This window comes from Pongo pygmaeus, chromosome 5, assembly GCF_028885625.2.
Source record: "Pongo pygmaeus isolate AG05252 chromosome 5, NHGRI_mPonPyg2-v2.0_pri, whole genome shotgun sequence".
Lineage (NCBI taxonomy): Eukaryota > Metazoa > Chordata > Mammalia > Primates > Hominidae > Pongo > Pongo pygmaeus.
In genome coordinates this window covers 132,335,263-132,354,876 of record NC_072378.2, presented here as the reverse complement: position 1 = coordinate 132,354,876, position 19,614 = coordinate 132,335,263, and the positions used below count along the sequence as shown (strand labels likewise).

The window sequence follows — 19,614 nt, the reverse complement described above, 5'->3', positions numbered from 1 at the left end:
CACTGAGTTTCAAAGGCTAAAAGCTGACCACAAGGAATAAAAAGCAATGCACAAGTAAACAAATTCAGGAATTACGGTCAAGGCAGATTGCTATTTGGGGTCTGGCTAAAAGATCTGCAATAAAGCTTTGCTATAACAAACTTCTCATCCTACCGGGGGGGGGGATTTTTTTTATACATCCTGAATGCAAATTATTTATTTTTTTCAGAAGCTCTTTTTGTCCTTGTCCTTGTCAAACCCCACTTCACTTAAAAATTACCCTCCAGCCCCTGGATCACTGGACAAGAGTTTTTAAATCTGTCAACCAGCTAATCACAGGAGTTGGTCTATGGGGACCCAGACATGACGGTACCACCAAGTGAGGCTACAAGTGTCAATAACAAAGTTATCCAGTGATGGCCTGCAGTCTGCCCAGAAGCCAAACAGAAATAACAGTGCTAATTTTAACTTCATCTGATTGGGAATAGGGAAAGTGGCTTCAAGTTTCTCTCCTTCCCACCTGGAAAGAAAGAACTAGCTGGGCGCATGAATGAGGAAGCAATGGCACAGGTAGATGATTCCAGTCTTACTGTGAACTCAAATCTAATTCAGCCACTTTCTCCCCACAAATTTCAATGGTTTTTCTATTCCATGAGCAATAAAGTTCAAACCACCTGATCTGTCCTGAAAGACCCTCCACACTTGCCTTTCACTTCTTTCCCAAATTGATCTCCCTACCCTAGGTGCACCCCCTCCACTTCTTTTGGAGGAACATAACAACAGTAATTCTGAACATTAATTTGGCTCCTACTGTATGCCAGGCAGCGTACTAAATACTTAACATCTGTTACCTCATCCGAGTCTCACAACAATCCTGTATTGTTCCTCTTATTATCATTCCTATTACAAATAAAAAGTACACAGAAGTAGAAAATTTTACATTTCTTCATCCTCCAGTCTACTACAGCTTTGGTTGTTTTTTGTTTTGTTTCATTTTAGATTATACTCATTAAATTGTTATTTTCTTCTTTTACTTATTGTTTGTAGTTGTTTCGGGCTATCATCACAACCTGCTTTGTATGATAGTTACTTGCTCAGTAGACACTTGGGTGTAGAGAGGGATGTCTCTTAAACTGACATCCAGGGATCTTTGGGGTCCCTAAGTCTCTTTCAGGGGCTCTGTGAGGTCAAAACTATTTTCATAATTCTACTAAGGGTTTATTTGCCTCTACGATGTGCAATACTACAAAAAACTTATTGCAGAAGCAGATAGAATACTACTGCCTCCCCTTAAACTAGGCATTAAAATATTTTCAGAATATAAAACAATCCCACTTTCTCACTTATTTTTTGTTTTTGAAAATATAGTTATTTCTATAAAGGGTTATATATTATATTTACATTGTAATGAGTTTAATTTTTTTTTTTTTAGATGGAGTTTCGCTCTTGTTGCCCAGGCTGGAGTGCAATGGTGTGATCTCAGCTCACCGCAACCTTCACCTCCCGGGTTCAAGCGATTCTCCTGCCTCAGCCTCCCAAGTAGCAGGGATTATAGGCATGTGCCACCGTGCCCAGCTAATTTTGTGTATTTAGTAGAGACAGTGTTTCTCCATGTTGGTCAGGCTGGTCTCGAACTCCCAACCTCAGGTGATCCGCCCACTTCGGCCTCCCAAAGTGTTGGGATTACAGGCCTGAGCCTCCACGCCTGGCCAAGTTTATTCTTATATAGATTAACATAAACATTAAACTTTTGTTCAGGTTCAGTCTTTAATATGGTAAATGTAGATATGCATAACTCATGTAAACAAAAGCTCACAAATCCCAAGTTTCACAAATATTTTCCTCCAAAATGTCATTTTCATTGACAGTCATAGATTGTCTTTCCCTAAAGTAACCTAAAGAAACATTTTTCACCCAAAGTTTTTAATAAGATGTATAGTGTATACAACTCTTCAACAAAGTGGCTCCCACACACATCAATCTGCCATTCAAATAGGTGCTTCACAGATTATTACACATCATGATCCTTCAATCAAAGGAATGTGTATGTTCTTGCTTCTCTTACTAATACAGAAAACAGAACCATCATTATTCTTTTTTGTGTCCCCATATGGTATTTAGTTCTGAACCTAGTATGGTACTGAACCATATGGTACCTAGTTCTGAACTGAATAGGTGATGAACGAATGTTTATTAAAAGTGTTTTGTCTAAGAGCAAATTACCTTGAATTATTATAAATCATTTTTAAATGTTCATTTTCTCATAAATAATTGACATGTTAATTACAAGATTTCCATTTCACATCATTCAAGTAGTTCTGCTATTTGTTGCAGTTATCATATGAGTTTATTTCAATGCCATCTCATTTAAAAATATTATAATTCAGACTTCATGATAATGGCCTAATGACCTTGTCACAAACAATAATAATATTTCAATATAACTACATAGTTATATGAACTATAGTTAAATAATAACTAAAAATTACTACAGAGATAATATTATATTATGCCCTGCAATGTCCTTAAAAGGGCAAAATTATTATTTTGGATTAGATGAGTAAAGATCAGGCAAGCCATACTTGAGAAGCAGTGGAGACAAAAATTCAAATGAAGACGTTTATCTGGGCCTCCCAAGTTGTCTAAATTGGTCTGGAAGGGTCCAGAAGTATTTTCTTCTGGGCTGGCCAGAATCCCCATGAGAAGAGCCCACTAATATGAGTTGGTTCTTCTCAGTCTGACCCTAAAGAGTGATGAAATGGAACTCTAGGAAGTAGGGAAGGGAAATCTTGATAATACAAGTGTGCTGAACTTGACCCATTTCAAATGTGGCTATTTTCACCAATAAACTTGAACATCACAGGTTATTATCTAGAAACATCAAAAAATATTTTTTCCTACAGGAAATGTTGCATGAACCAATTAAAGGAGTACACTGAGAACAAATAACCAAACCACAATCTTACCTAGCAACCCCTTTTGTTTGACTGCTGTGTTATTTACTATGGGTCAAAAAGTTAGATTTTTATTTTTAAGAATATGAATTTAGATTCAATTGCCTGGTTCTCCTCGTGACGTGAATTTGCCTTTGCAACCTTTCCTTAACTTATTTTCTCTCATTAATTCAACAAGTATATATTGGAAAACCAGCTGCATGCCAGGAATTACAGATTCAGAAGTGAACAGGACAGACAGGGTCCCTGACCTCACAGAGTTTACATATTATAGGGAGAGTTTGAGCCCACATGAATATTCATATTCAAACTATAATAGGTGTCAACAAGGAAAATATCAGCTATTTTAGTGGAGTATAACAGAACTTAATTATAATGGAATAGAAATGATATGTGTATTAATATTAATCCACCACTCTTTTGTTTATCCTATTAATCACCAGATAAATGTCACAAAATAAACAGCATATATAACTTTAATACATATACCACTATTAGATGTGGTCATCCATTTTCATGATCCATCTCATAAAACTGCATACACATCCATATATATATATATAAAATCTCTTTTTTTGTAGCAGGTATTTACATTACTACCTAAAGATATGGACATAACGTGTAGGTTTTGATGTTGGGATGCTATGTTAATAATAATTATTATCAATCTATCCTTCTCTCTCCTGCTTGACTTTTTACCTCAAGCACAGATTTCATTATGTTTCACTATTCAAAAAACTTCAGTTGTGAATTTTCTTATTTTTTTGACTGCAATGAAGAGGAATACTATGACATCATTCCTGAAACATACTTTCAAACCATATCCATTATCAAATCAAATGTTCACCTATTCCAAGGACTTTTCTTAGTATTAAGACCCTTGACTTTCAGAGTTTAGAGAACTTTATTATGGCCTTTCAATGCCAAAAAGTAAGGTTTTATGAAAACTAGTATTAATGACGATTCCACAATACTTAGAATAAAGCCTATAATTGCACTGAACTTTTTTCAAATTAGATACATGATTCACTTTCTGACCAAAGGGACTAGACTTGACACATTTGTCTTTACTCTGAAGTTGGCTTTGGGAAATAAGCCTTATTATTACATAAAAAATTAATTATCTATTTTGATAATTGACTCATGATCTAATATGAAAAAATGATAGCAGTCAACAACAAAAGAAATGACACAACTCAAAAATGAGCAAAGGACTCAAAAAGGCATTTCTCTGAAGATACACATATAGCCATTAAGCATATGAAAGGATGCTCAACGTTAATAAATATTAGGAAAATGCAAATCAAAACCAGAATGAGATGCCACTTTATAGCCATTAGGATGGCTATTATAAAAAAGAAACAGAAAACAAGCGTTGGTGTGGATGTGGAGAAATTAGAGCCCAGGTATATTGCAGGTGGGAATGTAAAATGGTGCAGCCTCTGTGGAAAACAGTATGGTGGGTCTGAAAAAATTCAACATAGAATTACCATTTGAGGCCGGACACAGTGGCTCGCGCCTATAATCCCAGCACTGTGGGAGGCTGAGGCAGGTGGATCACGAGGTTGAGAGATTGAGACCATCCTGGCCAACATGGTGAAACCCTACCTCTACTAAAAATACAAAAAATTAGCTGGGCATGGTGGCACACACCTGTAGTCCCAGCTACCCGGGAGGCTGAGGCAGGAGGATCGCTTGAACCCCAGAGGTGGAGGTTGCAGTGAGCTGAGATTGTGCCACTGCATTCCAGCCTAGTGACAGAGCAAGAAAGGCTCCTTTTCAAAAAAAATAGAATTACCATTTGATACAGCAATTCAATTTCTGGGTATATACACAAAAGAACAGTAAGCAGCAACTCAAGCAGATATTTGTGCACCAATGTTCATAGCAGCATTATTCACAGTAGCTAAAAGGTGGAAACAACCCAAATGCCCATCAGTGGATAAGTGAATAAACAAAATGTGATCTATACCTACAATGAAATATTATTCGGCCCTTGAGGAGAATGAAATTCTAATACATGTTACAATATGGATGAACCTTAAAGACATGTGCCCTGAAATACATGAAAGTGAAATGTTTTATATAACCCTACTTCACGTACGGGCTTCTGTAATAGTAGAGAGAGTATTCCTTTATTATTGTATTTTTTTTTTGAATTTTTAAATGAGACTTGTGTCTTATTTAAATAAGTGAAATAAGCCAGACACAAAAGGATAAATATTGTTATGTTTTCAGCTTTTTGAGATACCCAGAATAGTCAAATACACAGAGACAGAAAGTAGAACAGTGGTTATTAGGAACTGAGGGGAGGGGGAACTGGGGAGTCATTGTTCAGTGGGTACAGAATTTCAGTTTGAGATGATGAAAAAGTTCTAGACATAGGTAGTGGTGACGGTTACATATCAATGTGAATGTACTTAATGCTAATGAAATTTTGGAAATGCAAATCAAAACCACAATTAAATATGATTTTACATCCATTAGGATGGCTAAAAACAGAAAACAAGTGTTAGTATGGATGTGGAGAAACTGGGGCCTTGTACATCAATGTGAGTGTACTTAATGCCACTGAACTGTACACTTAAAATGGTTAAAATGGTATATTTTATGACGTTATGTATATTTACCACAATTAAAAATTTTAAATGATAGCAAAATTGATGAAGAACAAGGGGACAAAAACAAATATGTTAGCTATTTGGAAGCAACCTATTTTCATTCCATTGTTCATTATCAGGCATTAGACACAGCCTCTGCGTGTATGTTATTGATGAGCATAACAGACTCCCTAATAAGTTTTTGTAAAGGCTTTTCTACAATACATTATTTTAATTGTCAAGAAATTGGAGAGTTTTTTATGTTTAACCAAAGATTACATGGGTCCTTGGACATTAGAACCTACTTTACAGAACAGAAGTAGGACTTCAGAAACTTAATTGCTCAAATCTTTTTTTGCATTTGGAAGTCTCACTCCTTTTGGACAGCCAGATTTTACTGTAGTCTTTTTCATAAATTCATCTTGTATGCAATAAACTGTATCTGTTTATCTTAAGTTCTTCCTCCTGGGATGAAATACCAGCAAAACTGTAGACTTGTGAAATAGACTCAACATTAAATACAATGTGTTTTTTTCCTACATGTTAAAGTACTGGCTTCATAGTAGATATGACCTTACTGAGGAGAAAATATTTTCCATTTGGATAAGCTCTCAAATCGGATGGAAGGGAAATAGTTTTGGATTTCCCAAAAACTAAAGAAAGAGGTCAATTTCTTAAGGAATTTGCAAAACAGTTTTGCTAATCAACACAAATTAACCTATTTTTATTATGAAAGTGTCTACTTATATCTATTTAAAGTAATAATTCAAAATAATGGCAAAAAAATGCCACCTTGGTACTAGTAATTGATTGTTATTCATAATACAGTGGGCGTGAGTCTCATTTAAAAACCTAAAAAATAATAATGGAAAAGGAATACTGTCTCTACTTTTAGAGAAGACCATAAGTGGAGTAGGACTGTATAAAGCATTTCACGTTTTTTTTTTTGAGACAGAGTCGCACTCTGCCACCCAGGCTGGAGTGCAGTGTTGCGCTCTCAGCTCACTGCAACCTCCATCTCCCGAGTTCAAGTGATTCTCTTGCCTCAGTCTCCTGACTAGCTGGAATTACAAACGTGAGCCCTACTAATTATTGTATTTTTAGTAGAGATGGAGTTTTCACCATGCTGGCCAGGCTGGTCTTGAACTCCTGACCTCAAGTGATCTGCTCACCCCAGCCTCCCAAAGTGCTGGGATTACAGGCCTGAGCCACCGCGCCTGGCTGCATTTCATTTTTATGTTTTTCAAGTCACATAGACCTCTCAAGGAGGTCTTAAACCTGTGGGAATAAATAAAGAATCTCTTGGTCAAAATTTGATAGCTCTTGCACCTTACTTTTAAGTGTAACAGAAAAGCACTGAAGCCAAAAAGCATTATACACCAATGCCTTCAGAATGAAAATGAGGAAAAAAAAGGAATGTCTGTCTATGTGACTGTCAAAGTAGAGAGAGAAGTCCATAGAATCATTGTCAAAAAAATATATACATCTTCATTTGGCAGTCCACACTGAGAATGGGACACCTGAGAATTCAATGGGAAAATATATTATTAGCATGTGAAATCTCAAACACAATCCATTTCTTACAAATACCTACATTGCTTAATGTCAGTGTACTTATTCTAGTGCCTGATCCTTAGTAATGCAGAGATCAAAGGAAAAGTATTAAAATTTGTTTTATCACATTCCACACAATATGATATGACTTCATTAATGATAACTTCTCTAAAGCCAAAGAGAAATTTTTCCTATGTATAGAATGGGACCTAGGACTTATTTTCCCAGATTTTTATGTTCTTTTTTATTTGGGCCAATGAATATAATATAAACTAACTGAGCAAAATTACAGAAATGTACTAACAGTTTTTATTATCAATGGTATTGAAACAGGACTACATCGCTACTCTATACCCAGGTCGCCAGCCGTCTCAGATTGGAAATGACCCATTTTCAGTAATTAAGATAAAAATGAGCTTTGATTTCAAGCATTCCCCATGCGTTTATGCAGTCTTAGATTTTGATACAACTTTGGGGAAAATCCTATGAGATTTTTTCTAAATAAACTCACATTCAAAAGATATGTTTTTTTAAAAGACTGTATTTTATGCTGATACTCATGATTAGCACATAGCACAGTTATAGACAGAAATGGGGAGGACATAGTTTGATTTTAATGCCTCGTAATTATGTCCCTGTAGTCCCCTTTCCCTTAAGCCTTAGTCGAAATTAATTTCTTTTTAAAAATAATTCCTACTTTTATTTTAGATTCAAGGGTACAGGTACAGGTTTGTTACATAGATGTATTGTGTGAAGCTGAGGTTTGCAATGCAAATGGTTCCATCACCTAGGTAGTGAGCATAATACCCAATAACCCAATAGTTAGTCATCCTTTGCCTCCCTCTCTCCCCTGCTATTAGTCTCCAATGTCTATTGTTGCCATCTTTATGTCCACGAATGCCCAATGTTTAGCTCCCACTTATAAATGAGAACGGGTGGTATTTGGTCTTCTGTTCCTGCATTAATTCACTTAGGATAACAACCTCCAGCTGCAGCCATGTTGCTGCAAAGGACATGATTTCATCCTCTTTATGGATGCACAGTATTCCATTGTGTATATATACCACATTTTCTTTATCTAATCCACCATTGATGGGCACCTAGGTTGATTCCCTGTCTTTGCTATTGTGATAATGCTGAAATGAACATACAAGTGCATGTGTCTTTTTGGTAGAATTATTTATTTTCTTTTGGATATATACCCAGTAATGGGATTGCTGGGTTGATTGGTAGTTCTAAGTTCTTTGAGAAATCTCTTGCTTTCCACAGTGGCTGAACTAATTTACATTCCCATCAACAGTGTATCAGCGTTCCCTTTTCTCCACAGCCTCGCCAGCATCTGTTGTTTTCTGACTTAGTCAAAATGAATTTCTAAAACTTAACTTCCAGGCAATTATATTCTGAATGAAAGGGAATCTTCCGGTACCCTTCAGTCAGCTAAGGAACATATTGTTATCTATTCAGATTTCTGGATTGCAGATATTAGGAATATTTTTCATGATATGTATTTGGACCAGAGAGAAAAATCAGAGATACTAATTTATTTATTTAGATCATAGAGCAACCCCAGTACAGACCTTCATTTTCCTTTTGAATGTATGAATCATGACTTAAGTCCCAGTTCTAAACACAGCACGAATATAAAAGGGCTGCCTAAGTCCAATGACCTCTTAGCATCAACATATTAGGACCAACTAACTTGTTTTATCTGTTAAGTTTTTCACTATATGAATGAGAGTGGTTGAAGCAGAATTCACATGAATCATCTCTGGAATCAACATAGTATGATAATTTGCCTGTAGTCAATCACAGCAAGGATGTGAACCGAAAACCCCTAAGGGAAGCAATCACAAAAAAGGAGTTTTCCTAGCAGGGTTGTCCAAGAGAGAGAATACAGTCATGGGTTCTTAGTTTCTGTCTCTGGTTGGGCCAGTAAAGCCCCTTCCTCATCTCTCTCTTCCGCTTATCACTGAAGACAGAAACTAAAATCCATGGCTTCGGGCTGCTAAAAGTCTAAAATAATACAAAACAGAACAGCAATAACAACAAAATAAAGTGGTTTGGACAAGCTTGCTACAGGGTATGAAAACTCTGAGCTTTCATCGTTAGTGACTACGCTGCTCCCCGCTGCAAGGAACATAATGTGCCGCCATCCTCCTGTAGCTGGAAGATCAAGTTCCTGGCACAAGGTTCTGCATCTCACTTTGAAGGAAGCCTTTTCACAGGATTCAGCCCCCATGATGGTGTAGGCAGGAGAGAGACCAAGAACACCCACATCTACACAGCAAGGCAACTAATGGACTTTTGCATGTTCCTATCTACATGTCCTTGCCTTTAACCACTACCTAAAAGGGAGCTTTTGTTTAGATAAAGCAAATGAGTTTATGTTGGATAATTCTTTTTATATTGAATAATCCCATAATAACTGTAAGTAATCTGAAAAGGCACTCTCTGTTCAGTTTTTACTTATTATGTGAAAACAAGTAGAATAAATGTAGTATGGCTCATGATAAATTTTGAGGCTCCTGTAGCTTTGAAAATACCCAGGGCACTTCAATCTGACTTTCCCAATATCACAGGCACAGCAGAGAGCATGCTAAAATCCAGGCTATTTACTTTCCAGCTCAGCTCTTTTTCTATTCCATAACATGCATCCCATAAAAATATTCCCTCGTGACCAAACCAAATTACATAAATTACAAACTCATAATTTTTGTTAGAATTCAGTGGGTGAAAATATTTCCTAGAAGACAAAGATTGAGACTTTTCCACGATTCTTTTACATTGGCATCCTAATTTTATTTAAAATATTATGTGAGAAATATAAAAATTAAGTAACGTTTTAAATTATTTTCTTGACAGATCCAACCAAAACTTCAGTGGTGAAAAGTACTGAGCTGAAATGGTGAAGAATATTACATGGGCTTTTACATAAAATCACACATCCTTAATACTGTTATATTTTAATGTCTTGAAATCAGAATTTATCTTAAAATCAATGTGTTCACTGTCACACTCAAAAATATATTTAAATCAATGATAGATCTTACAGCCAATGTAAACACAATAATCTGCTAAGCCATTTCATTTTGAATCTAACTATAAAATGAATGAAGCCTCCTATCTGAGATCCTAGGAAAGTCTATGTAATTGAGATTCTTGTTTTATCCTATAACTGTTGGCAAAGAGTTTAAATCTCTCATTTTTCTTTTTATTAATCAATACCCTCTTTGGCATTGTTCTTTCCAGTCATTGAAGAAAGCTGAGGTGGTCAATGCAGAATATATGTCTCCCATGTTTTTCACCACAAGTTTCTTTTCTTTTTTCTGTTATAATTCTAATGTGGATTTACAGAGTTAGGGAAAATGTCCCTCAGAGTCCTAGTGGAGAGAGGCTACTGATTTCTCTCCTCAGCACACTCTGGCTTCATCCCCTTTTGGAGTTCAAAGCTAGCCTGGCCCCTAGACATACTCAGAAACTATGAAATATTAGGTTGGTGCAAGAGTAATTATGATTTTTTATTCCTGGCAATGTTCAATGTTGAAGCCAGAAAGGAACTCCATAAATTCCCCAAGGCTGAGAAAGCAGAAAACACTCATTTTCCTCAGGCAGAAGAGAATTCTCAAGCAATCACCATCACAGTTATGCAAACTGTCTTTTCTCTGGAATAGAATGATGCCATAAGTCTTACCTGTTTAGTAAGGTATTTCCCTGAATGTAAACAGGACTCTGAGGCCATCCAGCCGTCTTTCTCTAGCTATACTTGCTTTAACCTTTCTACACAGACCCCGTTGTCAAGCCCTTGTTAATAATACCCTGGATTAATCTTAAGTTCTCTACCTCTTTGGGGGGGCACTCTATGTAAAATAGTATTTGTGAAACATTAAAGTTTGTGGGTTCTACCAAAGCTGTTTCTTGGTAAGCGGGGTTTGGATTCTCGTTGCCAAATGCCATCTCCCTAAAAGCTGAAGTAAAACCACCCATTCAGCTGGATACAGTCAGTCCCCTTCCCCCACTAAAATAGTCCTCAATGCTTTTCTCTGCATCCCAACCCGTTCCTTCCACAATTCTCTCCAGGCCTACAGGGAGTGCCCTGCACCTGTAGCTTCCGTCATACCCTCATCTCTCTCTCTCTCTCTGGGTTGAGTCCATGTGACATGTCTAATGGTGGCATAAAATGAAGACATGCAAAGAGGGAAGAAGTGTGAGCTCAGTGAATTATTTCTTGACCCTTCCCTGCTCCCCATGCTGCCTCTTCTCCAGCGTTGCCATCGGACCTTCCCTGCTGTGCTCAGGCCAGTCCTTTCTCTCCCCGCCTGCCTTGCTCATGAAAAGCAACATCTACACATCAGTCTACTTCTCCATCCCAGTTCCGCATGCACCCACTACCTCAGCAAGATGCAACCCTGTCTCCCCTTAAGGACCTACATAACAAAAGCAAAAACAACCAAAACAGAGATGAGGGGGACTATCGAAGAAACTTTTTTATGTCTGTTTTGTCTCACACAGTTCTAAAGCAAAAATGAAAACAAAAGCAAAATGAACAAAAAACTCAGAATAAGACTGAGGAAATCTTATGAGAACATTTTCACACACACACAAATTGTCCTAAACATCATGATAAGTTTTGTGATTCTATTAGTAGAATATTCCATTTCAGGAGAATGATGTACTTGAAAGGCCCTTCTGCATGAGATTGAGGATCTTATTTTAAAACTTCATTTTTCACTTGGCGGAACACCTGGATACACTCTGAAGCCAGGTTCAGCTTAATTCTTGACTCTCCTATTTGCTATCAGTGTGACCTTGGAAAATTTATTTAATCTTCTTATGACTCAGTGTTTAATAATCTGAGAATGATGATACCTACCTAATATGGTTATTAAAGAGGAACAAGTAAATTAATACACATTAAGCACTTAGAACAATACTTGGCACAGTAGGCATGCAGCAAATGTTATTACTATTATTATTATATAACATTATTTCCTATTTTTAATTTTAATTTTAAGTTCTGGGGTAGATGTGCAGGATGTGCAGGTTTGTTACATAGGTAAACATGTGCCATGGTGGTTTGCTCCCCTTATCAACCCATCACCTAGGTATTAAGCCCAACATGCATTAGCTATTTTTCCCAATGCTCTCCCTCCTTTCACCCCACCCCATGACAGGCCCCAGTGTGTGTTTTTCCCCTCCCTGTATCCATGTGTTCTCATTGTTCAGTTCTCGCTTATAAGTGAGAACACGCAGTGTTTGGTTTTCTGTTCCTGTGTTAGTTTGCTGATAATAATGGCTTCCAGCTCCATCCATGTCCCTGCAATGGACATGATCTCTTTCTTTTTTATGGCTGCATAGTATTCCATGGTGTATATGTACCTCATTTTCTTTAACCGGTCTATCATTGATGGGCATTTAGGTTGATTCCATGTCTTTGCTATTGTAAATAATGCTGCAATGAACATACGCTTGCATGTATCTTTGTAATAGAATGATTTATATTCCCTTGTTATATATCCATTGAAAAGATTGCTGGGTCAAATGGTGGTTCTGGTTCCGGATCTTTGAGGAATCTCCACACTGTCTTGCACAATGGTTGAACTAATTTACATTCCCACCAAAAGTAACATATTATTTCTAACTAGGTTGCAAATTTCCAAATATCCTTATGAACTACAATCTGTGCAGAATTTAGGGACTCTTGTTAATTCCTTTGAGAGGAAATTTTAGGATGTTGTTCAAATTTGTGTTGAGTGGAATGATAGACTGTTCTCTTTATGCACAACTAATAAATAGTAAAAGGAAGTAGTCTGATTGAAAAAGCTAGGATGTAAATTTGACACAAGACATCTTTAGGGGCTGAAACATGGAATTGGCACTTGGGAGATTACATGTAGTATTTTCTTCTGGAAATATTAAGAAAGGAACAGTTAATTCTTTTTTCTGGGTGCCTTAAAATTCACCAGCTTAAAGGTAAACTATTAAGTGAATCTTATGAGGTTCCCTTGAGTCCTCTTCCTCCATTTTGATACAGGTATTCGTGATCAGGCTCTTAGAAGATATCTCTATGGCCCTTTTTGTTTGAGGCCTCATGAAGGCTTCCATTTGGCTCACCCCTCCCTCTACCTAATATAAGTTTCCAGGGAATTAATAGCATTTCAACAAAAGAAATGACTGATAGTTTCCAGGGCCTCTTGTGGTTACTATAATGTCGCTACAGCGGGACAGGGCCAGGCCTACTGCAGCTAGATGGCAGCGAGGAGACCACTGTAGTATGTTAATTGGGATACAGCAAATAATCCCTTACACAGTGTAGTTTCTGTGTGTGCTAAGGGGCCTTTGTCCCAGCCTGTTAGTTACAAATGGTAGGAGACTGCATTAACTCCATGCAGTTTCATGGCCCCTGTGACTTAGTGAGTTTCTGTGGTGGCTGGATTGACTACCCCCCACCACTGGCCCTCTGCTGTGCCATATCAGGGAGCATCAAAGAGCCAGTCTATTCACTTCTATCCTTGTCTGTTAAATATCCAAAAAAGTGCTGAACTAAAGAGAATAAACTTGAACAAGGGGAAGTTCTTCTAACCCAAACTGACTCTTTGTTAGTCTACCCTACTTTGCTTACCATTTGGTGTTAAGAATCGGTTTCACGTTATGCCAATACAACCAGATAGCTTCATGAAAGTCTATTTAGGTTTGGAAAATAACATGTATGCCAGGCCCCTTGCCATTTCAATAATACCCAAACAACATTAACATGATGAAAGCTAGCAAAAGCAAGCTATTATGCTTTCATCTTTCAGAATCCTAGTGTGACGTGTAGAAACCCTTCTTTTTCTCCAATAACACCAAGATTAAGCAAATGCAAACTTGGTTATCAGAAACAATTCTCCCTTTTTAACTTGAGGACCTCTCTAATTTTTAAAGCTATTTTCTGCATCCACACAAAAAGCTTTCTCCCTACCCTTAACGTATTGGGTATGAAGCAGTAACAATGTGCCAAATTCTGTGAAAGACATAGTATCTTTCAGCATTGCCTACTGAGTTTATAATCTACACTACAGCTGGACGCTAGAAGCTGTCACCTGAGATTTTTCTACATTTGGAGGTGGTCCAATGAGAAAATCCTTCCCATCAAGATTGTTAGGGTCGGCAATACCTCCTAGAGAACACTTGTTCAAGTGACATTTTACCATTCCAGCGATAGCGTTAAGGGGATATAATACAGAAAAAGCAATCCCAAGAATGCCACAGATTCCAAGAGAATCGGAGTGCCTGCCTATTTACCACCTGACAATCACAGCCTGGGAGCCCAGAGCCTGTCCCTTTGGTCATGCCTTGGACCTAATTTAATCTCCTATGTCCTTGAAATTAACCCATGAAAAGGGCATAATGCTCACAATGCACAGAGCAGATCTGAATTAAATTTCTTTGAGACCTAAAGCGGAAAACTCTGAACCCCTTCTCCTTTCCCCACTCCCACTCTTTCCCCTTTTTAAATTGCCAGAAAAATGACAAAAACTGCTTTTCTCAGTATTATTTCATGTTGTCCCCCTGCCCTCCCCACATCCCCCCAATCTAAAACACTAGGGTCTCTGGCCTCAAGGGTGCTAGTCTGTCACCTTAGAAACTGTTTCCTTATAAGGCCATGGAGTGGCAGAGGGCATGCCTTCGCTGCATACTTTGGCAACCATGAATTGCTGAGAGCTGTTCTCATGAATGGGAGTCTTTCACTGCCATCTGGACATGCCCACAGGTATAAACATTTTTTTTTTCATGAAGAGGTCCAGGGAATACACATTGCATCAGTAAGCCTCCTGAATGGCAAACAAAGCCATCTCATACATTGGGACAGCTATAATCACATCAGAGTTGATAGAACATAGGTCTGTCTCTAATGGCATTGCTTCTAGACAAGGTTAAATTAAATGTTCAATTTAGACATTCTTCAGCTTTGTCAGGCAAGCAATGTGAATTAGAAAGACGCATGGAGAGGGAGGTAGAAAGAGGCTGTCACTATGATATGGAAGACCGCTGAGTTTTGCCCCAGTATAAATATACTACCTTAAAGAGTCAAGAAGAGACTGTTCATGCCTCACTAGCAATTCTCTAGGTGGAAGACCAAAAGAAAGGATACTTTCCCTTGGCTTGGCAAAATAAGACTGGGACTTACTTCATTCAAAAGCATTTTTATGGTCTTCATAAACAAACATTACAGATGAAATTCTTAACATATTTATAAGAATATAGACTTTGTACTTGTTTGGAGGTGGCAGAGGGGAGAATGTGACAAGGGCTCTATTATGTTTTCCTGTAAACAAAGTTGCCATGAACTTGGAATTCGATCATATCCAGCTTTAAACTTTATTCTTCAATGTGTCTACTGTTTTGCTTGGACGTATTACTGCCCTTTGGCATAAAACTTTTAAATAATTTACTAAAATTTTTTTAGTAATTTTTCTACTCTTACAGATATAAGTAGTTGACATCTCTGTCAATTTTTTTCAGGTATGAGATATTTTACATGTCTCTAGTTCATTCATACACACACAGGGACAGAAGCAAAATATAGAATTCCTGCCATACTCAGCTCATATAACAACAGAATTCTCCCCATGAACTAAGACTTTTCATTGAAAGAGATGAAGGAGAGAAATCTTAGGCAAACAAACAAACAAACAACAACAACAAAAACAGATAATAAGCCAGGCACGGTGGCTCATGCCTGTAAACCCAGCACTTCGGAAGGCAGACGCGGGCAGATCACTAGGTCAAGAGATCAAGACCATGCTGGCCAATATGATGAAACCCCATCTCTACTAAAAACACAAAAATTAGCTGGGTGTGGTGGTGCACACCTGTAGTCCCAGCTACTTGGGAGGCTGAGGCAGGAGAATCACTTGAACCTGGGAGGCGGAGGTTGCAGTGAGCTGAGATTGCGTCACTGCACTCTAGCCTGGCGACAAAGTGAGAATCCGTCTCAAAAACAACAACCACAACAACAACAACCAAAAAAACAGATACTAATATTCCTAATACGACAAAAAGGGCAACATGAAAGATCCAAGAGCTGTGGGCAGGGAACAAGTAGGTGTCAGTTTTCAGAATTTTGCCATTTGTGAAAAAGACGAGTCTTCTACAAATCTTTACGGACTGATGAAAGGAGCAGGGAGATGGCCAGGTAAATTTTTACAAAAATTATATCACACCTAATACTTCTGCCACAACCACTGATGAATCTGGTCTGGTCTCAAACATGACTTAGAATGGAATTGGGAAGTTTGTAACAATATACCCCCTTGTCATAATAAGAAGTGGTATTTTTTCCTTGCTTGATGATAAAGCTTTCCATTTCAGTAAAAATCTTTGTTGACCAGATATAAAAATGTTCCTTTCCAGCTGTTAAATTGACCCTGGGCTTTTTCCTCTCCCCCCCCTCTCTGCCTTTTGCCTTTAAAAGTTCAGGATGTCTCAAACAGTAACTGTTACATTCTGTCTAGCAAGCCTGGATTGTGGACAGTGATCTAACCTCCTGGAAAAAACATGGAGTTCACCCAAAAACTGAGAGAGACATTTCTCGCCCCAGCCGCCAGCTCATAGGTTTCAAAGCTCTGGGACAGACCTCATGAACAGCTTGGGGCTTTAACGTGTAAGCTGGCAGCGCCAACTCAAACACAGAAAGCACTTCAGCAGGTATAAACAGCAGACACACACCAGGCCAGGCTCAGAGGAAGGCGGGTGGGGGAAATCAGTCAGCAGCCCTTGCCTGCATCACTCTCCCTCAGCCTTCTGTGTCTGGGGACACACGGAGAAAAATTGGACACACCCCCTTTGGATGACAAATTAAGAGAATCAGAAGTCTCAGATTAAATGATTAAATGAATATAAAAATATCTTTCCTCTTGAAAAGCAAGAGATCTTGCTAGTGTGTATACACAGACACACACACACACACACACAGAGAAGCATCTTTGCAGCAGTAACTCACCTATAATCATTTTGAATTGCTTGAAAGCAGCAAAATTAGCCTTTCATAGGAAATGTAGAAAATAAAGACACTTCTTTCTCCTTTGGGGACTTTGCTCCTTTTCTTCTCATATTCTCAGTGTTTGCCCTTTCCTCCGGGCCTACCACACTGTTTTAAGCATGCTTGGCTTTCCATATATTGATATTTATTGCTGGCCTCAGCTTTCAATGCTGACACTGGCACTAAATCTCAGTGCTTCTAGATCAATGTGTCTCATTGTACATTTAGAGAACAAAAGAGAATGTCCCCACCACTGAGGGAGCAGGCCATCAAGCTTATAGGATATAAATTGACTGGACTTACCCGGGGGCATTCCCTCCGCCGTCTGAGATTTTAAAGCAAGACAATTAACCATTACAGGTGCTATTCATTTTCATACAAACCGTTTTCTAACAAGAAGGAAGTACATTCCCTTCCCCAAGAGAGTTTGTTGACTAATATAGCTTCTTATAAAGAGAATATTTATTTTTAAGCTTATATTTCTTTATACTTTTACCCTATTTTGTATTTAGTTGAAGTTCACTTAATAAACTTTTTAAAATAACTTTCAAATTATTTTTAATTCATTTACTCAACTAGCATTTATTGAGTGCCCACTAAATGCACTACGTTGCTCTTACAGATATAAGTAATTTACATCCCTATCATCAATAAACACAGCCCCTAATTGGAAAAACAGTCTTTGAAATTATACATTATAAAGTTTGCCATACAAAACCCCTAAATCACTTGAATATTATATTCACTAATCACCACTAAAATATTTATGGAAGCACATACTGCATTCTGAACTCTTCCCTTAATTTTATGGAGGTACAAGTCACAGAAAGCATGCTCCCTGCTACAAAAGGACTCACAATCTACTTGATTAAAGCATATTTCACTTGTTTCATGCTTTATACATTAAAACTAAGACATATATGAAATGAACATCTCTCTAAAAGCCACAGACTCACAATATCATAGACTGTTATACCTAATAACAATTGACAGGGTAGGCATATAGATATTTGCCAGCCAAATTCTTAATGATAGAGTGAGATCTCTCCAAATTTGAAAAACTATGCAGAACAATTCAAAATCATTTTAGTCATAAGCTCTGACTGGAGCTAAGTTGAAGAAATGTGTCCAAGTGGTGGTGATTGACTTCTGCTTTTCTAAGTTATCAAAATCCAAAGATGTATAAAACACTTCATAATGGGTTCATCTGTTTCTATTTTAATTCTTTTTATTAATTTAGTAGAAACTTGACTCTTACATCACTAAGAAGCCACACTTCAAAATAAAGTGACCTTTATATTGGTTTTGAACACTTCTGAATGACTTCTCAAATCTAGATGAAGCTATTTGGCCCTTAAAATAAAAACACTTAGTGTAATGAGATTGTTTCCCTATTCATGGATATATGGAGCTAATTAACTTTATAAAACTATGGAAGAAAGATTTTTTTTTTCTTTTTGATTTACCTGTAAGTTGAGAAAATTTCAAGCTTAATGGAATCACTCATTTGCTATATCATTGATTTAGTTATATTGTGGATCCAGCTTTAAAAATTCCCTAAGTGTCATTTTAGCAAAATTAAATGCACCATCTGAACTACATTTTGCTAACAGATCCTGTGCTCTCAACTAAGAGCAAGAAGACAGGAAGAGTACAACGGTTTCTTGCTATTTTTACTTGACTTTCTGTTGCTTAAGTCCTCTGGGATCTCAGAGGGCAATCTAGATTTATTGAGTCTATACCGCAGCAGACATTTTAGAGCCCATGACACATATCATCTCTTGCATGTGTTATTATCTTCCTATTTCAGATGCAGAAAGAGATTCAAAGAAGTTATGTATCATTCTCAATGTCAAACTGCTAGTTAGGTGATAGAGCCAGGATTCCAACCTGGTTATTCCAAGATCTGATGTCTTTCCAATACATTGTGTTCAGTTCTTTATTCCGGACTTTGATATATCCACATGTCATGTTTGTACTAAAACACACATAATTTGTACCTTTGTATAGTATAATAAGAATTCTTAATTGGCCATCAACAGAAAAACACCACATTAAAAATGAAATATTAAAGTCAATCTCATTAACAGGAAAAAGACAGGGACGTATATTATCAAAACTGCTATTCAACATTATTCAGGAGATTGTGGATAAAACAAAAAGTAATAAAAGAAGAACACATGTACATACATACTGGAAAGAAAAGTTGTACATTCATATCTAGACATGATTATACATCAAGGAAATTCATAAGAATCAAATAAAAAGTTTATTTTAGAAAGTTATTAATGTTTAAAATAAATATGTGTAACTATCATCATTTGTCTTTTTATATCAGCAATAATTGGTTATTTGAGCCACTATCTGGAAAATTCCCATTCACGTTATTAAAAACAATTTAAATGGTCTAGAAATAAGTGTAGCGTGAATGGGGTAAAACTAATATGAAAAAACAAGAACTATAAGACATTAATGACTTATACACAAAAAGACATGAATAAATGGA

At 37.2% G+C, this 19,614-nt stretch overlaps 1 long non-coding RNA gene across 3 annotated transcripts in view; it reads right to left on the bottom strand.

Annotated features, from left to right (window-relative positions):
* The window catches only part of LOC129039324 (uncharacterized), an 82,609-nt gene extending 65,336 nt beyond the window's left edge, over positions 1-17,273 (bottom strand). For all 3 annotated transcript variants that reach the window (XR_010126790.1, XR_010126789.1, XR_008503309.2), the window contains exon 1: positions 17,070-17,273. This is a non-coding gene — a long non-coding RNA (uncharacterized LOC129039324). The remainder of the gene's footprint in view (positions 1-17,069) is intronic.
* Positions 17,274-19,614: the final 2,341 nt, after the last annotated feature.